At 33.2% G+C, this 18424-nt stretch overlaps 1 non-coding gene across 1 annotated transcript; it reads left to right on the top strand.

Annotated features, from left to right (window-relative positions):
* The first annotated feature begins 1076 nt into the window (after positions 1 to 1076).
* On the top strand, positions 1077 to 1183 carry LOC132366815 (U6 spliceosomal RNA). The gene has a single exon (XR_009503538.1). It is a non-coding gene; the product is annotated as a U6 spliceosomal RNA (small nuclear RNA).
* Positions 1184 to 18424: the final 17241 nt, after the last annotated feature.

The following is an 18424-nucleotide window of genomic DNA, read 5'->3' as shown; positions in this document are numbered from 1 at the left end:
CAGAAGCTTTCAGGTCATTTATACTCAGCTGAACCTGGGAATTTGAAACCCTGAAATAATCCTTTCCTTTCCTTACTTTTCTCAGCACAGTCAGGAGAAATATTATCCTCTTAGCTTGACTACAATATTCTAAAGCATCAAATACATGGTCATGTAGAACATTCCCTTCGTTACGTATTTGGTTAAGAGTATTCAAGGTGATATTTTGTCTATCTCTATTGCCAAATCATGCCTTGGACTACAAGTGCCATTTTTACCACTGAAAATAGTAGAGTCATTAGTCTTTGGAATCTAAGCAGAGTAGAGAAGCAGTTCAGCAAAACCCAGAACCAGTTTAGAAAACTCATCCTTATCATGCTATTCCTCCAAAACCACCCCATTACTAAAAATCTGTTGTCAGTCAGGGTTCAACAAGAGAAGCAGAATCAGAAATATATGTTATATATATAAAATGAGATTTATGGAAAGGAATTGACATAAAATTGTGGGGCTTCTAAGGCCAATTTAAAATCCAAAGGACTGGTTATCAACAAGGGCAGGCTAGAACTCTTGCACATGAACTGAAGCTGCTAGCCACAGGCAGAATTTCTTCTTCTTCAGGAAACCTCAGTTCTGAAGGTTTGTTCAACTAATTAATTTATGGCTGTTCAACTAATTAATTTATGCCCGCCCAGATTATCTTGGATAATCTCCTTCAGTTAAAGTCACTAGTTATGGATCATAATCACATCTATAAAATACCTTCACAGCAATGACAAGATAAGCGTTTGACTAACTGGTGACTGTAGCTTACTCAAGTTAACATATAAACTGTCCAACATAATAGAGAAACAGTTTATTTTTCTGAAGACTGGTAAATAGAGTAAAATAATCAAACATTGATACTGCTGTTTCTATAAGAACTATACCAATAGATAGGCAAATAATAGGTGTGGGGGAATGTGTCTTTATAAAAGTATACCAAGCAATAATTGAAAAAAAAATGATAGAATAGAATATCACCATTTAGCAGCCCCGATGAATTAATGGATGTGGGCATTGAGCACAAATAAAAATGAGGGAAAAAAAAATCAGACGTGCTCGCTTCAGCAGCACATATACTAAAATTGGAACAATACAGAGAAGATTAGCATGGCCCCTGCGCAAGGATGACACGCAAATTCATGAAGCGTTCCATATTTTTGAGCCCTCGCACAGAAACGAAGACCCAACACAGCCAAAAATAAATATAAAAATAAATAAATAAAATAAATAAATAAAAATGCAATAAAAAAAAAAAATCAGACATTGTCTGTCCCTGTTCTTGATGAACAGCCATTTATAACCTTGCCAAAGAAATGAACCTGAGTCTGATCAGGTCTCTATATTCAGCTGCCAGTATACTGAAAATGCGAAGGAAAAAAGCACATTTTGAACTATGTTGCGCATATAAAAATAGCCAAATCCAGACTGTGGGAAATTCTTTATATCAAATAGCCCAGGTTCATCAATGGATAAATTGTAAAGAAATGAAAAGGATAGGGGTTTATATGCTAAAATTAATCTTAAAAACTATCATGTTTTAAAAGAACAAAACTATATTCTTTAGGTATCACCCTTGGATGATAATCTGAAAAATAGCTGTTTATATGATAGATTGTTTGTACTATAGTTATATAGAGTATCAACTTCAATGTCATACACTTTCATGGCTCTCCTGATAGGAACTAGTTCTTCTGCTGTTTGACAGATGAGATTCTTGTCAATTAAGATGTTTTGCTCAATGGATTCTTAATAATGGGGGAAAAGCCAACATGTAAGTTATTATCAGGTCCTAGGAAATCTAATAGTTTTGATATCTATTGTTTTGTGATGTTCAACACCCATTATACCCTTTTTTATTCTAAAAGCAGAACCATTTATTTTTGTGAAAACTTATCTATGTAGAGCGGACCCCATCACTCCCCATTCATGGTTTTGAGGCCATTATACAGGTGCAGTAAATCAGAGTTCATCAACCCTAAGACGCAGTAACTGATACAGGGAAGAGATGGGGATTCATTACTCAACAAATATTTGTGACAAAATTAGACCAGAGTTCTTCCAAGGACATGTTTTCATTGCTCTTCAATGTCCCTTTCATACTGGCACTGATAAGCTGTTAGGATGTAAGTCTGGTCCTGCCAGCAGGTTTTCTATCAACTGTATGAATAGAGAATTTGAGTATAAGAGAATCTGGCCTTGATGTCACTGATTTCATGAATCTAGCAGTGACTGAACCCATGGACTGTACAGTCTCCCAGTTTAAATTTGGTTCCTATTTTTTGTATCTAAAAGATTTTTCAATAACAAATTGTGAATATTTGAAGATTTCTAGAACCTAAAAGGACACATAGACTATAAAACTATGTCTTTGCTAAAGACTATGGGACATGGATTTTATGTGATGCGAGAAAATAGAGTTGGAGGAAGATTTGAGAAATAACTTCACACTGCAGTATATAAATGTGTCTGTAAAAATGTGTTTCCAAACTTTTGTCTAGTAAGATGTTTACAGTTGATAGAATGTCTTGAGATTCTACAATGAACACACTGAAGTGACTTATCCAAGGTTACAGAATGGTAGGAGTGCCTCGATAAATAGAACACATTTGCTCTTAGAAAAGAACACGAAATCAACCATTTTCAGTGTACAGTACAATCTACTCAGAAAACTATGCATTGAAGCTTCAAATTAGTCTTTTCTTATTCACCTTAGAGAATCACTTACTAAATATAGTTTTTCAAAATGCATATTGTATTAGGATACTATGGACATAAACATGTCTGAAAATTTTATTTAAAAATCTTTAAAAAGAAGACATCTCAAAGTTGCTAAATGGTAAACAGAAGGTAAAATATTTTTAAAGTTTATGCTAAAATTAGATCCTTTCACTTATTTTATTTATGAGAATTTATTCACCAGTATTATTCCACAGAAGTAATGTATTTTGAATTTTAAATATTGGCATTATAAATTATAATATCTGTCTTCAAAAGGAAAACAAAAAGAATGATCTTTTGTAAAAATATTTCTTTAAATCTACAGCACTCCTCTTTTGGCATGTCGAAATAGCTGTAACTCAGAGGTAAAGAAATATATGCATATTGATAAAGCATTTATTAATATATAAAACTACAGTAATTCCAGAAGGCCTGCTTTTGTAAGCACTCTAATACATGGACAATTTCCAAGAAGTGTTCTGAAGTCTAATAATTATCAGCCCAGATGCTGGATTGTGTCTGGGTGGGACAGGTGAATGAGCTGTCACATGCAACAGAGTTGCCAGTCTTAAACTAGCTATGACTCCTCTCTGTACACTTCTCTCTCTGGGGCATTAAAAACCTCTTAATTAGCTTTTGTTTCCAAGCAGGGCTTCACTTTTCATGATGTTACTTTATTTTGTTAGGATTATTAGATTCAAATTGACCTTGACATTTCATTTATTACAATAAGTACATATATTTATGCAATATTTAAATTCAAGTTGTTAACCTAAGATGAAATCAGAGGTTCATTAAAACATAAATGTCCCTTTAATACTGAAACAAGAATTTGTTATACGCAATTCGGGATTGTGCTGAGATATGATAAATTTATCTGAAAAAGCAAACCTATTCTTGAAGACTTAACAAAATGTTAAAAATACATAGGAAGAACAAAGAGGGTAGAAATACTATGAACCTATATTGCTGGTAAAATTCTTGAATAAATTCTATACTCCCACAATGGCAAAAAAAAAAAAAAAATACTTGAATTAAGACTATATTCTACTTAGCGTAGAGAAAATTTAGAAAAACTGCCATATGATATATACCAAAATGTTTTGAGTTCCCAAGGGGGAAAGCATTACACCAGTGCAAAATATTTAGGTATTTTTCAGAGCCTGGTATTTTTGAATAGTTTAACCTAAATGCATTTTTATTATATAGTATCAATTTCAACTTACTTGAAATTTTTCACACAGTAAATTTCAATTTGAGTCTCTATCTTCACTTAGGGTTCAGGATCAGTTAAAATGTGACAGCAAATTCAGCTGTTTATGAAAGTAAAGAGCCAATCGTCATTTACCTTTACAGATATTAATAGTGTGTTTAACAAGTAACAACATGCATCCTCCTTTTAGCAGAGATGTTGCTTACTAATGACATCTCATTTCTTTACACAGCAGGGCCTCTCATTCTATTTGGGCATAATGATTGAGCTAACATCAGTTTTTAAGAATGTATGTTATCATTATTCATTACAGTACTGCACTGAAGTTTCTTTGGGAGGCAATAAAGAACAAAATGTATATTTTAAAGACCCTCATTTTCCCCCTAAATGCTTGAATTAACCTGTAGTCTGTGGTGTTCAGAGAATTGAGTTATGTCCTAAAGCAATGCTTCTCTTGGAGTACATCGCGCCTGGAGATTGGGCTCTGATTAGCCTTTGAGTTTTCTAATACAGTCTATTGATTTTCTGTTACTGTAGCTGCCTTCGGATTTTGTGTGCTGGTACAGGGCTTCTGTCTTTTGCATGAGAGAATGATGAATGGTTGTCTGTGAGGCTCCAAGCACATACTTATTTCCTCTTCAATAAGGACACCCGTCAATATCATTTAAGCAGAGAAAAACAGTAAGGAATCCAGCACACTTATGGAACAAATTGAGTTTTCTTCACATTCTTTGTTGATTCTAACTACTAAACTATACACATCCTCCAAAAATTTGACAATCTTATTTGGTGTTCTTAAATTCCCTTACTCTTATGGTGAGAAAAGAATAAACTTTCTTTTAACGGTAAAAATGCAACTTTTGTGAAAGTATATTTTAAAAGCAATCTCATTTTTATTTTTCAGTTGGCCACTACATTGATTTTAAATGCAAACAGACTAGGACTAAGAAATAAAGCAATATTCTGAGCACATTTTTTTTAAAATTAAGATAAATAAGTACTAGACATATAATGTACAAAATGATTAATGTAATTAACACTGTTTTGTGTTATATATGAAAGTTGTTAAGACAGTAAATCCTAAGAGTTCTCATCACAAGGGAAAATATTTTTTCTTTCTCTTTTATTTTGTATTCATGTGAGGTGATGGATGTTCACTAAACTTACTGTGGTCATCATTTCATGATGTATGTAAGTCATATCACTATGCTGTATACCTTACACATACGGTGCTGTATGTCAATTGTATCTCAATGAAATTGGTAGGAAAAATCTTATTATGAATGAATGTACAAAATTATAATCATCTAGAACTTCCTACACTTTACACTATAAAAGTTCATTTCAATGTCAACTGACTCTAATTTTTTTTTTCAGTAAGAACACAGCATTGTCTTAGATCATATTCACTACAAGCATAGTCTGAGAAATAGAATCTTGGGCAAGTGATGTTTTGAAGAAGTGGTCTGGATGACACCTGTAGCAAGTGAAGGAAGCAAAATAAGTCAGGGAAGAGCTAAGCACAGATGTGGATGCAGGTGAAGTCTGGCCTCTGTGTCATTTCATAGGGAATCCTGGAGTGGGAATGGTGCCACTCAATTGTCCCACCTTGAAGCAAGGGCCCCGCCTTTTTTTCACGCTTGTCAGTAAGTCATTGGTCATAGGCTGCATAGACGTGGAAGGGGAGCATAATTCCCTAGATTATTTCTTTGCCAAGCAGTTCCCATCAGCAGAGGGCAATATTCGAGAGAAGAGGCAGCTGCAAGCTGCTAGCAGTCAGCACTCAAGCAGCTGAGAGACGGGTGAAAGAGCCCTCAAAGGGGACCTGAGCAGGGCAACAGCAATGCCTGCTGGTCACATTCAGATTCACAGTCCTGGTCTGACTTGCTCCCACATAGATAGGCAAAGATTGAACATAGTACCCATTGCCTTTAAAACAGGGATCTGTAAAAGGGATGCACAGTTGGCTTACCAAAGTAATGGTGGTTTGAAATTGTAGTTTAGCATATAAATTGACCAGCAAAAACATTTGCTTTGCAATTTATGGATAAAAACCACAGGGTGTTCTGCATTAATTGAATCCACATTTTTACACCTGTTTAAAATATTTTTACAATTTTAATATTCAGTAAAGTATAACTAAAATGATTCAATTGCTGTGTTCCTGTTATTAATTTTTGTTCTTTCAAAGAACCCCCATAAAATGCAGTATGTGCTGTTTCAATGTTGTACAGGGAAAGAGGATACAAAATGATCTACCTCTATATTTCTCAAGTTCATTTAGGAGATGGAAAATACTAAACAAATACTGTAATGGTTCAAAAGAGTAGTAATTATGACAGCAACTGAAATTTAGTTATACTTTTAAAAAATTTACCAAATTGTTTATGGAACAATGAATTTCATAGCTTCTGAAAGTTGGAACTATCATACTATAGTATCACAGTCCTTAAATGGTACATGAATCTGGGTTTTCCCACACACGAAATCATCCTCAGAATAAACTGAATTATATTCTAAGGAAGAGGTAGATTAAAGCAATCCAGATATGCTTAGATATTCATTTAGAAGTATTGTTTTGCTTCACAAAGAGTTGGTTTTATTGAAAACCTAGCTCCATGTCATTTTTTTCCAATACCTTTAGTTTTTAGTTTTCTTCTTTTCTTTTCACCTATAAAAATACTTGGTGTATTCTTTGCTCAAATTCTCAAATCACTAAAATAAAGTTTTTATATATGGTATTTAAGTTTTTTTATTGGTGTCAAATACTCTGACTTGCTGATACCAGAATATGAAATTACTGGCTATTGCAAATGATAGATTCTGGAGTGATTTCAAGTCACAACAGGATAGTGGATGAGCTTGTGCTTTTAGATCTTTCTCCAAGCAGATGACTCAAAGTATATAAATTAATATCAATCCAGTTTTGGCTTGGCACCTTGGTATTTATTCTACACAGGAATCTGTAATATTGATTACAAGTCATATGAAGTTAGACTGATATACTTCCTTCCATCTTCTTTCCAAAAATAAATTATGCCAGAAATTCAAGGTTAATGAAGCGAGCTCATTATAATATACCTCTTCTGGGCATTCTTTCACGTTAGTTAAGTAACTGAGGAAATTAGACAGGTGGAGGTATGAAATGTGATACATGCATACACATTCCTCAGGCTAAGCTGATGTAAAATTACTTGACTTCATTTCCTACCTGTAATAGAAATGACAAGGTATGCTGATGGACTAAGTCCAACAAACTTCAATGTGGTAGGGTATCAACTAGTCAAGTTCACTCCTTGTCAGTTAGAACATTAATATAGTAGCATATGGCATTTTGTGAATTCTTGAAGAATCAGTGCAAACTTCAAGAAAGGTAATATTCATCTATTGCTGATTAAGATCAACTGTCCTGCTGTAACTTGGGAACAATTTAGTAATATTAACCAATTGAATAAGGGATATACATATTCATTGGTATGCTGAAGAGCACAGACTGAGGCCACTTGCAAACTTGGTCAACTTACTTAAACTCAATATGCCTTAGCTATCTCATATTTAGTATAAAGGTAATAATAGTACACTCTACATGGAGCTAATAGATGTAAAATACTTAGAAGAATACCTAGCACATATAGGTATTAGCTATTAATATTCAGCAATAATCTTAAGAAGATTATTAAGGATGTATACAAAAATTTCCTCAAGAATATTTAGTGTAACATTATTTGATACAGTGGAAAAATATAAATAACCTTCAGGTCAGAACACTGATGTTTGAATGATTACGTTAAATCCTAAAGTTGGAACCCTACACAGCCATGTAAAATGGCATCATAGAAATGCATTTGTGATATAAAATATATTAATATTATAGTGCCAAGATAAGTTAAAAACAGTATACGAAACATGACTTTAATTTTATTAAAATTAAAAAGTAAATGCATACAGATACCCTAAATAATTTTAACAGTGGAAACACATTGATAAGATTGACTATTTCAGAATGTAGATATATGGATAATTTTATCTTTTTAAATATTATTGCACTCTGGATTTTTTTTAAAAAATGAATTTCATTTTAAGAAAGAAGTCAATTAATTTAAAGGTTTAAAAACTCTCACAAATTGTGCTAAACATAGTTTCTAATCTGCTAAGTGATCTTGTAGAGATATACCTCTAAATAGGACCTTTTTATATAAATGATGTAAACCCAGCTAATCTGGGCTATTTCTATATGAGATAAGTGCCTTCTACAGAAAGTCTTCTGTTTTTAAATGTAATAAATGTAAAACTCTATAGGGGATATAGGCTAATAATGAGAAATCACTGACTGGCTACACTTATGTCTTGAAGCAATAAAAATGTCCCCTCACATTATATTGAGCAATCTAGAAAAACAGAAACCTGATAGCCTTTATCTGAGACTAATGTAAACAGCCGCCATTATGTAACCTACAGTGCTCAGTAAGATGGCCTTCTGTTGGCAGAATGAGCAATGATCTTCAAGAGTACTAGAACGACTTTTTTTAAGAAACTTATAGACATACATCCTGAATTTTTCATGTACTCCTCAATACTATCAGAGAATATTGTTTTACACAAAACAGTTTCATTGCCCATGGAAAAATTCTGTGATGTCTCTACTAGTGAGAATTTAAGCACATTTACATAACATTACCAGAATACATTGAGAAGGTAATTAATTCTTCACGCAGTCAAAAGTGCACTTGGCATTGGTTGTTTATAGAGAAGAAAACTTGTAGCATGCCTAAAAATTAAAGACAAGAAATGTTATTAATGAGATAATTTCACCTTGAAACACAGAATAGGAGAAGAAATCCATCTATGAGAAATCTAGTAAAATTTTCAACCATGCCACCTTGGAAAGAGCACTAGTTGACATGATTGAGCCTTTATTTAAGCAAGGGTTATTGTAATCTCAGCTTCATCTATTATTTCATTCAATCATTCACTCATTTATTCCTTCATTCATTTACTTAGTTATAGCAGACCATTGCCAGATGAAGAAACCAAAAAAAAGCTCAATTAAAGCTAGAATCAAATAACTTACAACATGTCACCAGAAGTTACTACTAAATTTTCAGAGTATGGATTTTGGCAGCAGATAAAGAGTACGTATGCTTTAGTTTCCTTAGAAATGAAATTGGATAAAGCCAATTAAAGGGGGAGGGGTCGTGAAACCAAAAAGCTAATGCCTACTGATTGATTTAAAGGAAACTTTGATTCTGCTGAAGATGCAAATATCAGTATCTCAAAGTTTATGACTTTTCCTACATTTAGTTTCTTCCCCCTTCCTCCACCCCTAACCCTGAATATGGCTGGAGAGCTGACAAATGCACACAGTACATTTAGATGCCAAATACCTGGAAGCACGTGTCAGCCATGATTATCAACAACCTGTGCTACATGCCAATTTATCCCACAGGGGCTCTGGGAATATGTGCATGTTGTTAGTCCACAGTGCCAACAAACCATGTGTAACCACAAATAGAAGCAGAGCCCTTCTCAGATCTAATCACACATTTCAGAACATGACTTTGTTTTTGTTTATATACCTTGTATTTCTGAAATAGGTTTATGTCTATCTCAAGGAAAAATAAAGAGGCTGGGTCTGATCATATATCTTTCTGGGAATTATTCCCAGAAATTATATACTGAAACTGAAAATCTCTTCCAAAAACTATAATTTTCAGATAGTTAAATGGGCAAAATATCAGCTTGTTATCCATTTGCTTATTAAAAAGCAGATCAGGAACATCCCTACCCATCTTTTAACGATTATTGTCTAATATTTAATTGCCTGCTCACTGCCTTCTTACCCAAACATAAACCTTCTTTCACACAAGTACAAAAATCTGGAAAACCGTCCTCTGAATTAAGTGCTTCTTTTAATGAATAAATAATTCATGAACTGTTACCTTCTTCATGAAAGTTTTTAGCAATTGGATAATATTATGAATGTTTTCCTATCACCACCTACTATAGTTTTCAAAACTCATACTTCACGTTTTGCTAAATTTGCAAATTATGTAAATATAATGGGTTTCACTTTATGGACAACATTTGTGACAGGTCAATCTCTCAGTTATCAACATATTTGTTAATTCTCGCTTATTAGAATTTCTATTTTAATTTGCAAAGTCTGAAATTAAGGTGGTTGAAAGGAAATAAACTAGTTGATTTCTTCTGAAACGTATACAAGAGATGTTTACTCAGTTCACTTGAGCACCAAGAAATCTAGTGAAGAATTGTTAAGCTTAAAAGGATCAGTGAAAATAGAGAAAATCAAAGTAAAAGCTATCAACCAATCAGTGATCTAGCTCTCTTTCACCTCATTATTATTGCTCTTTTATACTTTCTATCAATTTAAATTTCCCTGCTCACATTCATGTAGCTGACCTTGAATTATTTACTTAACTTCTATTAGCTTCAAATTGTTCATCTAAGAGGATTATATAATAGAATTGTTGGAAGACTAAATTAGATAGGATATGTGAAGTAGCGAGCATATTGTAGACTTTAATAAATGGTGGTCAATATCTTTTATTTCTCCTGTTGTTCATATAAACACTTATCTCCCACTCCCTGAAATATACAGCTCTAGATGCAACATTATAATGTGTGTGGGTTTTTAAATCTAGGTTCACTTACTCTCCTGCAGATTAATTTTCCTAATTATTAGTGAATGGGGCTACTGATTAATATATAACCATACTTAATAAAGGAATCTTGTTTTAAAATATCTGTGTTGGTTAATTGATATAATTCAAAGTTTTTCTAATATATGTAATTCAGTAATCTGGGTTTTTTTGTTTGTTTGTTTGGTTGTTTTTTTCTTGGTGTTCTGCTTAACTTGTGACTAACTGCAAGCAACCAGACAGGCTTTGTTGAGTATAAACGACTTCAAATGCCTCTCTCTCCATGGCTTGAAAGTCCCTTGTACCTCTGGGAAATGACACATTGAACATATAATAAATAAAGTTTTTATTCTTTTTCTAGGTTATGTTAAAGGTGTCTGTAAGGGAAATTGAGCTACCTTTATTAAACTATTGTGCAACTATAAAGACAACCCATATTTCAAAGACTTGGACTATATATCCTTTCCTTGAACAAAAGTCAAGATGTGAATAAAGTCATGTCAGTAAATTAAAAGAAAAATAATAATATAATTTCAACCCTCTCTCAACCTCATATTTTTTTCTAACATAAATGGAATGGGGGCATAAGTATGGGTTCATAATTATTAGGAGTGTGTCTCTGGAGAATTTACTGGAACTCCTTGACTTCTGTTACCAATTCTGCAGTTTGGGGTAAGAACAGCATATCAAGCTTGTTTTATGATTACTAAATAAAATAGTGTTCAAGTACTTGGAAGATTATCAGTATGCAATAAATGTTAAATGTTAGTAAAGGGAAAAATTTTAAATAACATGAAGAAAGTAATCTGGTATCATGAAATTAAAGAAAATAATGTAGATATATGATTATTCTGACACTAAAAAGTGCTTCAGGAAATGGCCTGCCAAAGTTTTTATCTGTTTGTCCTTTTTTTGTTGTATTGAATGAATAGCCAGAAATTTTAAGAAGCAATAGTGATTGAATATAGGTTGTGTTTGATGTTTATATATAATATTGTTTGATTTCCCATAGAGAATGAGATCCCAAGAAAAGTTGTACTCTTGAGCACGCAATACAACCTATTCTGAGTGTATATATAGGTTTGAGACGTTAATGATTATATAGATCTCTGACAATACTAAAGTGCATAAAAATTTAACTTGCTGAATTATTGTGGTTCATTTTGGGATTATTTCAAATAGCCCTTTGTATTCTATGTTTATAATATCATGTCAGTGATTAGAACCTACAAGTAGAAGGGCAATAGCTACAAGAGTAACTAATTATTAATAATGTACCACAATTTAAAAAATTTAAATATCAGCAGTTGCTTACAAGGTGGGCATATGCTGCATTCCAAAAAATAAAAATAGAAATAGTAATTGGAAAGCTAATTACTGAATGAAACAATTAAAATTTTGATTATGTGTTGGAAAAGAAAAATTTATGTCTCATACTCCCAGATGTTAATTTATCTTCTTTGTTTTAAATTTGAATTGAACACAGCAAAATGTGAAAAGTTAAAAAACAAGTTTCAAAAGATATTTAATATACTTTACATTAACTGTTCTAAAATCACGAAAAATTAATTTTTATAATTTTATTCAACTAGAAAGTATTTTGTTATACAACTGCACCATAAAATTGCTAAAGTAACAAATACATACTAATGATTATTTGTACAAATCTTTTTAGATTTTTGGAGTATCACGATCATTGAAATGTTTTTACGTGTGTATACTTTATGGCTCAAACTATAGTGAAACTATAAGCTTGTTCAAGCTAGAAATGACAGATAACACTATTTATATACCACCTACTCTCAACCACATCCCAGTTTCAGCTTACTACTAAATTATTGTTGGTCTATGCCTTTCTTATTTAGACTATCAGATATTACATCTGTTAACTGTACTAATTACTTAATTGCTCAACTATGTTGATATGGGATTTGACCAAACTGTATTACACAGATGACAAGAGACAAATTCAATAACCTTGGAGGCCCCATTCCTCCACTTTTGATGATGAGCAAGAAGACAAGAAGCCCTTCAGTAGGTCTAGGGCAGCTCATGGAAAAACTGGCTCATAACAGTCTCTGAGCTCTGGAGACACATCCTTTTTATCAACACTTTTTCCTTGGAAAGAAAATTCTTGTTGCACCTTTGTCTTGATATTCTCTGCCTGCTATTTCTTTTAATAGGAAGCACCCTCACTAGGAGCCCTTTCCCTCCAGTCCAGCCATAGCTGGTCTAAGTTTTCTCAAGCCTGAGATCTCATGAATTCCATGTGCTCTGATACTTCTCTTCTCAAAAGTTTTAACTCAATAAACCCTATTTACATTTACACTACATCAGGGTAGTACGTGGTGACTTGTGTATCTGTGCCTTGGTTCAGTGACGAAGGATGTAGAGGCCTATTACTTTAAGATTAGTATGAGAGAACACCTTTCATCACTTAAATGGTAAAGGGAACAGGGACAAAGTCTTAAATATACAATACTTGCATATAAGTCTGTTTTCCAGTGAATTTGGAATTTAGGATGGACTAAAGGACATATCTATGATTTTCTTCAAAATGCTGCAATACCATTTTATTGAGAATATACTGAAAGCTCTTTTGGAATCATGTCTTTGTTGGATCCATGTCTTTAGGTTACAAAAGTTGCATTGAAAATGTAAACAATATTAAACTCCAACAATTCAAGACAGAATGTTAAGGCTAACAGAAGTCCTTCAAGATTTTCTTTACATTTGTAAATATCTTAGTAGACATGCCATCAACAAAACTTTTTTTCACTAATTATATTATAAACATGTTTATCTTTTTCTCATAAACATCATCATGAAATGCACATTGTTTCATCACATAAAGAATACTTAGCATAGGGACAGTTTATTTCCCATATTTTTAGTACAGTCTAGCAGAGTCATTAACATTTATCGACATTTTAAACTACAGAATAATTGGCAAAAACTGCTTGTGTCTTTTATTATAGCAGTTATTTAAATGAACCATATTTGGGGGGAAATAATTGGTTTGAGAGATGCCTACAACTATCTGTGTTATTGGTATTTGCATGGAAAAACAGATTAACTTAACTTTCTACCAAAGGGAAGTATTACTTTCTGATGGCTAGAGTTTGTCTCTTGAGACCAAAGGCCACTGCATAACTGCAGCCTAAACAGCTATGGTTCCTTGACAAGGAAATAGATAGTTTCACCTAATGTTACAGGTCTCTTGTGATTTTTAACACCACTCTAATATAAAATTGAAGAAGTCTACCTATCATTTTAGGTTACATTACAGACTGATTCCAGCTGGGAACATGAGAGAATTTATCAGCCGTTTGCTGAATATCTTTCAAAGACAGTGATTAAATCCAAATTCCTTAATAAGATATTCAAAGACCTCCAAAATATGGTCCCACTCCCATTCATATTCTTCAAAAGAATTACATTAAATTCTATAAAATAGGCCATATTTTTCACTACTACTGTGCTTTTTCTCAGGACTTCTTTCTTTCTGGAATGCCCTGTTTCTCTTTCCTACCTACTCTGTTTTCTGTTCAAATATTGTCTGCCTGCTTCCTAGGCCCAGTGCAAAAGTTGTCTCTTCTCTGTAGCTTCCACTGACCTCTTCTGAGCCGTCTCTTCACTTCACGTGCCTGACACAGAATTCCTCATATTCTACCTTCTACAATAGATGTTAAGACATGTTTTATTTCCTTTACTTGATTATGAGTATTTTGATGGCACGTATTTCATAATATCGACCTTCCCACCTACATGCAGTGCTGCGCATTGTCAGTTCACTTGAATGTACTTAATCATTAGGTGGCAGAGAAAGTTGAGTGATTGTTATAGATATGCAGTTTTAAGTGAAATATAATTGAAACTTTGAATGATTATATTAAAAACATAGGACTGACTTTACTACTTTTATTTTGGCAGGGATTTTATGTAAGAGAAATGGAACCTTAAAAAACCTTACTAACCACGCCACTGATTTATTAGAAACAATGGCACTATTTTCCTGCGGGTAATTAAAATACCGCAAATAAGTAAAATCCAAAAATTATCCCCAAATCTCATCTTCTAGAATTTGTATTTCTTCCACTCCATCTTTCCAAGTCGTACCTAATAAAAAAATCCATATAAACACAATCATTTCCATGAGCGTGGCAATTTCAGAGCCAATACATTTGAATTTGGTGATAGTCATTTAGCATGGTAGTTCGGTGTAAAAGATGGAGCAGGACAGGTCTGGCCTTGTCCCTTCCACCTAGTTATTCTGTAATCCTGGACAAGTTACTCTCCCTGGCTCAACTTCAGTTTGCTCATCAATAAAATGTTGGGAGGGACCCTACCCCATAGGCTTTTCATGGTGATGAAAAGCTAATGTAAGTGTTCAGTATATGTGACCTATTTATATTATTCATTCTTGGCTCTTCGGCCTTTCTAGCTATAGATCTCTCTCCTAAAAGACAAACATTGGCAGAACCGAATTCAGACTTTTTTTACCTACTGGGAATCTTTTAGCCCAGTCATGTTTCAGGCATGTATGCATTTTTTAAATTTGCAGCATTTTCTTCAATGGAAAATTTGTTTGTTAAATCAGAAAGTTTCCTTTCGGGAAACAAAACAGAACACCTCAGTAACAGTGCTTCAGGTATACTTTGTGCCCAAATCCATTGATTCTTTGTTTTACTTTCTAGGAAGTAAATGATTTTCAAACAGGTCAGGAAAGGGTGATAAAACACACAGAAACATTTTCTCTATTTCTATTATTCGAGTAAAAGTTCTTTTACAGTGCATGCCCAGAAATAAAATAATTAGACTTATGCTTGTTGCAATCTAAGGAATAATGTATGTTATTTAACACAGAGGTAACGGTAATCTGAAGCTTTTCAATTAAATCCAAAATGCTGACATACCAATTCTGTTACCTCATACATATCAGTAGATTTGTGCTTAACTAAATTGCATGGAGGCATCTTCATATGTGTTGAGAAATATACCTGCAATTAACGGCACAATACACAATCTATTGACGAATCTTCTTGAGAACTAATAATTATTTTTTAATGTGTATATGTTTGGTAAATGATGCTATAAATGAACTCAGACCAAAGCAATTATTTTTTTTTTTTTTTAACGAATTGACATGTTTTTATTTATTTATTTATTTATTTATTTATTTATTTATTTATTTATTTTTGGCTGTGTTGGGTCTTCGTTTTTGTGCGAGGGCTTTCTCTAGTTGCGGCAAGTGGGGGCCACTCTTCATCGCGGTGTGTGGGCCTCTCACTATCGCGGCCTCTCGTTGCCTAGCACAGGCTCCAGACGCGCAGACTCAGTCATTGTGGCTCACGGGCCTAGTTGCTCCGAGGCATGTGGGATCCTCCCAGACCAGGGCTCGAACCCGTGTCCCCTGCATTAGCAGGCAGATTCTCAACCACTGCGCCACCAGGGAAGCCCCCCAGGGAAGCCCCCCAAAGCAATTATTAAACAGAAGAAAACATGAATCTGTCCTTTCTTAGGATTATGATATAAAAAATTAAATGATATCTAATCATTTGCTAGCATCAGTTGAGTTTCACATAATGTTGTCTGCTTGCCTAGGGTATATAATTTAAAGGCTTTCTATACAGAAAAAATGTTTCCCAGAAGTATTTTATTCTTTAAGTTTCTTTATTAATTTAAAAATAATTTCATTCTTCTGTCCTATGTCCTACAGAGTAGACAAATTTTTTTCCAGTGCTTATTTTTCAATTACATTTATGTGAATTTTACATTCTCAATTGTTATTTTAGAGCTAGTCAGTAAAAGTTATTTCTTCTGTCTTTGAACCCAAGAAGGGAATTCTGAAGGTCAAAGCTACTAATGCTCTGTCATGCATACGCTCTCCTGTTCTCACTCCAGCTCTTATTCTCTCTGTATCTCCCCTTAATGCCTCTAAATCATCAGTATACTCTGAGACAGAGGAATAGAGGGATTTTTCTATGTTAGGGATAATAGATTGGCAGGAATATGGGGAAGAGAGGATGTAATTGTCTGAACTTAGCAATCAGATTAAATCGGGTTTTTCCCCCTATGGACTAATCTAAGAAACTTTATTACCTCTAAGTTATAGAAATGAAACCAAACCACAGACAAGACAGTGTTTTAAAGAAACATACCATTAACTCAGAGCCAAAGTTTTGAAGTCTTAGGAAACTTCAATTGTTTGAAATGTATAAATCTCAGAAAATTGATACTGTATAATTTTTCCCTTTAGAATATGATCAACTTTTACTTTGGCAGAATGAATACAAAGATCAGCATTCCATGTGAATGAACATAGTCAGAGTTATGGGAAATGGAAATAAAAATCTGCTTCATGGACAGTATTTGCTCAAGAACAATAATTTACACTTTAATTTCCAAACTCACTAGAATAAATCATGGTACAATTTTTTTTTAAGTACAAATCTTGTTGTTAAGTTCTCTTTATAAAATTTTTCATATTGTGTTAGTTAAAATTAAGTAATTTTCCCTTTCTATTTTTTTTTCACTGAATGATGAATTCCTTTTTCCAAATGGTTTAGATTGAAAGAACTTCCTAAGCAACATATGAAGTAATGCTCAAACAATTCATAAGTTTCATTAATTTCCAAACTATGACATGACATTAGATAGAATACCTTTATATAATCATGCTTTTATACATTTATTCACTAAGAAGGCCCTTATATAATTGTTCAAATGTGTAAGTGATCTATATTTTCATTAATGTAGATTGCATTGTTTCTGGCACAAGGTGGTATAGATTAATATAAGTGTGTGTTTGTGGCATGTGTGTTTACGTTCTCTTTGCTCGTAGGAAAATGGAAACACTTGATAAAAGGCATTTTTGGAAAATGGCATTTTGGATAAAAGACATTTTCCCCAAGGATATACGAGAAAAAAGGGTAAGCATTTATAATTTGTTTCTAGATAATTCTTTAAGGTGAAATGAATTCCTTATTAAAGATTTAGCTCATAAGGAGAGTGAACAGTATAAATAGCTGCCTACTTTTGATGAGTTATCCAAATATTTTCAGGGTTATTTTTCCATCTTAAGGATCAAAAGCTGGTTGAAATTATATGCCTTTAATCAGCAAACAGTTTTTATATACATTGGCTAATATCCATGACTCTTTTTTTCAGCCAATTAAAATAAGACACAAAGAATTCTTATCCTCCATAACTTGTATCCTGTTACTTATGTGAGACAGTAAAATCGTTCCCCATAGAGCGGAGGAGGAAGCCCGATAAGATCGTTCCCACTGCCTTTTAGAATCTTGTCAACACTTCCAGCATCTCCCAAAGTTGTCGCCATCCTTCTGTCTCAGAAATGGCATTCTTCAATTTATTTTGTAAATGGATCTTTGGCAATTTCTCAAATTCCTCCTAGCTTAGAAACTTTTTTTTTTTTGTATTTAATGGATCTATTGTCTTATCAGACTAAAGGCTCTAACAAAGGGATTTTCTTTCTTTTTCTCAATGCATATAAAATGGTGATGCTCAACTAAGAGATATTTTATAGGTTCTAAGGGACACTCCACACCAGCCATTTCTCAGGAATAAATCCCTTTTTGGAAGACCCTCAAAACAAGATCTTTGCCTTGCCTTAAACAGAAGGATGTTCTTGGAGAAGATCATTCATTTCTTTTTTTTTTTTTAGGGGTATCCATATAATTCCTTTATTTTTTAATTAATTTTTATTGGAGTATAGTTGCTTTACAATGTTGTGTTAGTTTCTGTTGTACAGCAAAATGAATCAGCTATACATATACATATATCTCCT

This window comes from Balaenoptera ricei, chromosome 5 (genome assembly GCF_028023285.1).
Source record: "Balaenoptera ricei isolate mBalRic1 chromosome 5, mBalRic1.hap2, whole genome shotgun sequence".
Classification (NCBI taxonomy): domain Eukaryota; kingdom Metazoa; phylum Chordata; class Mammalia; order Artiodactyla; family Balaenopteridae; genus Balaenoptera; species Balaenoptera ricei.
Note: the sequence above shows the minus strand (reverse complement) of the source record. Positions and strands in the feature narration are given on the sequence as shown.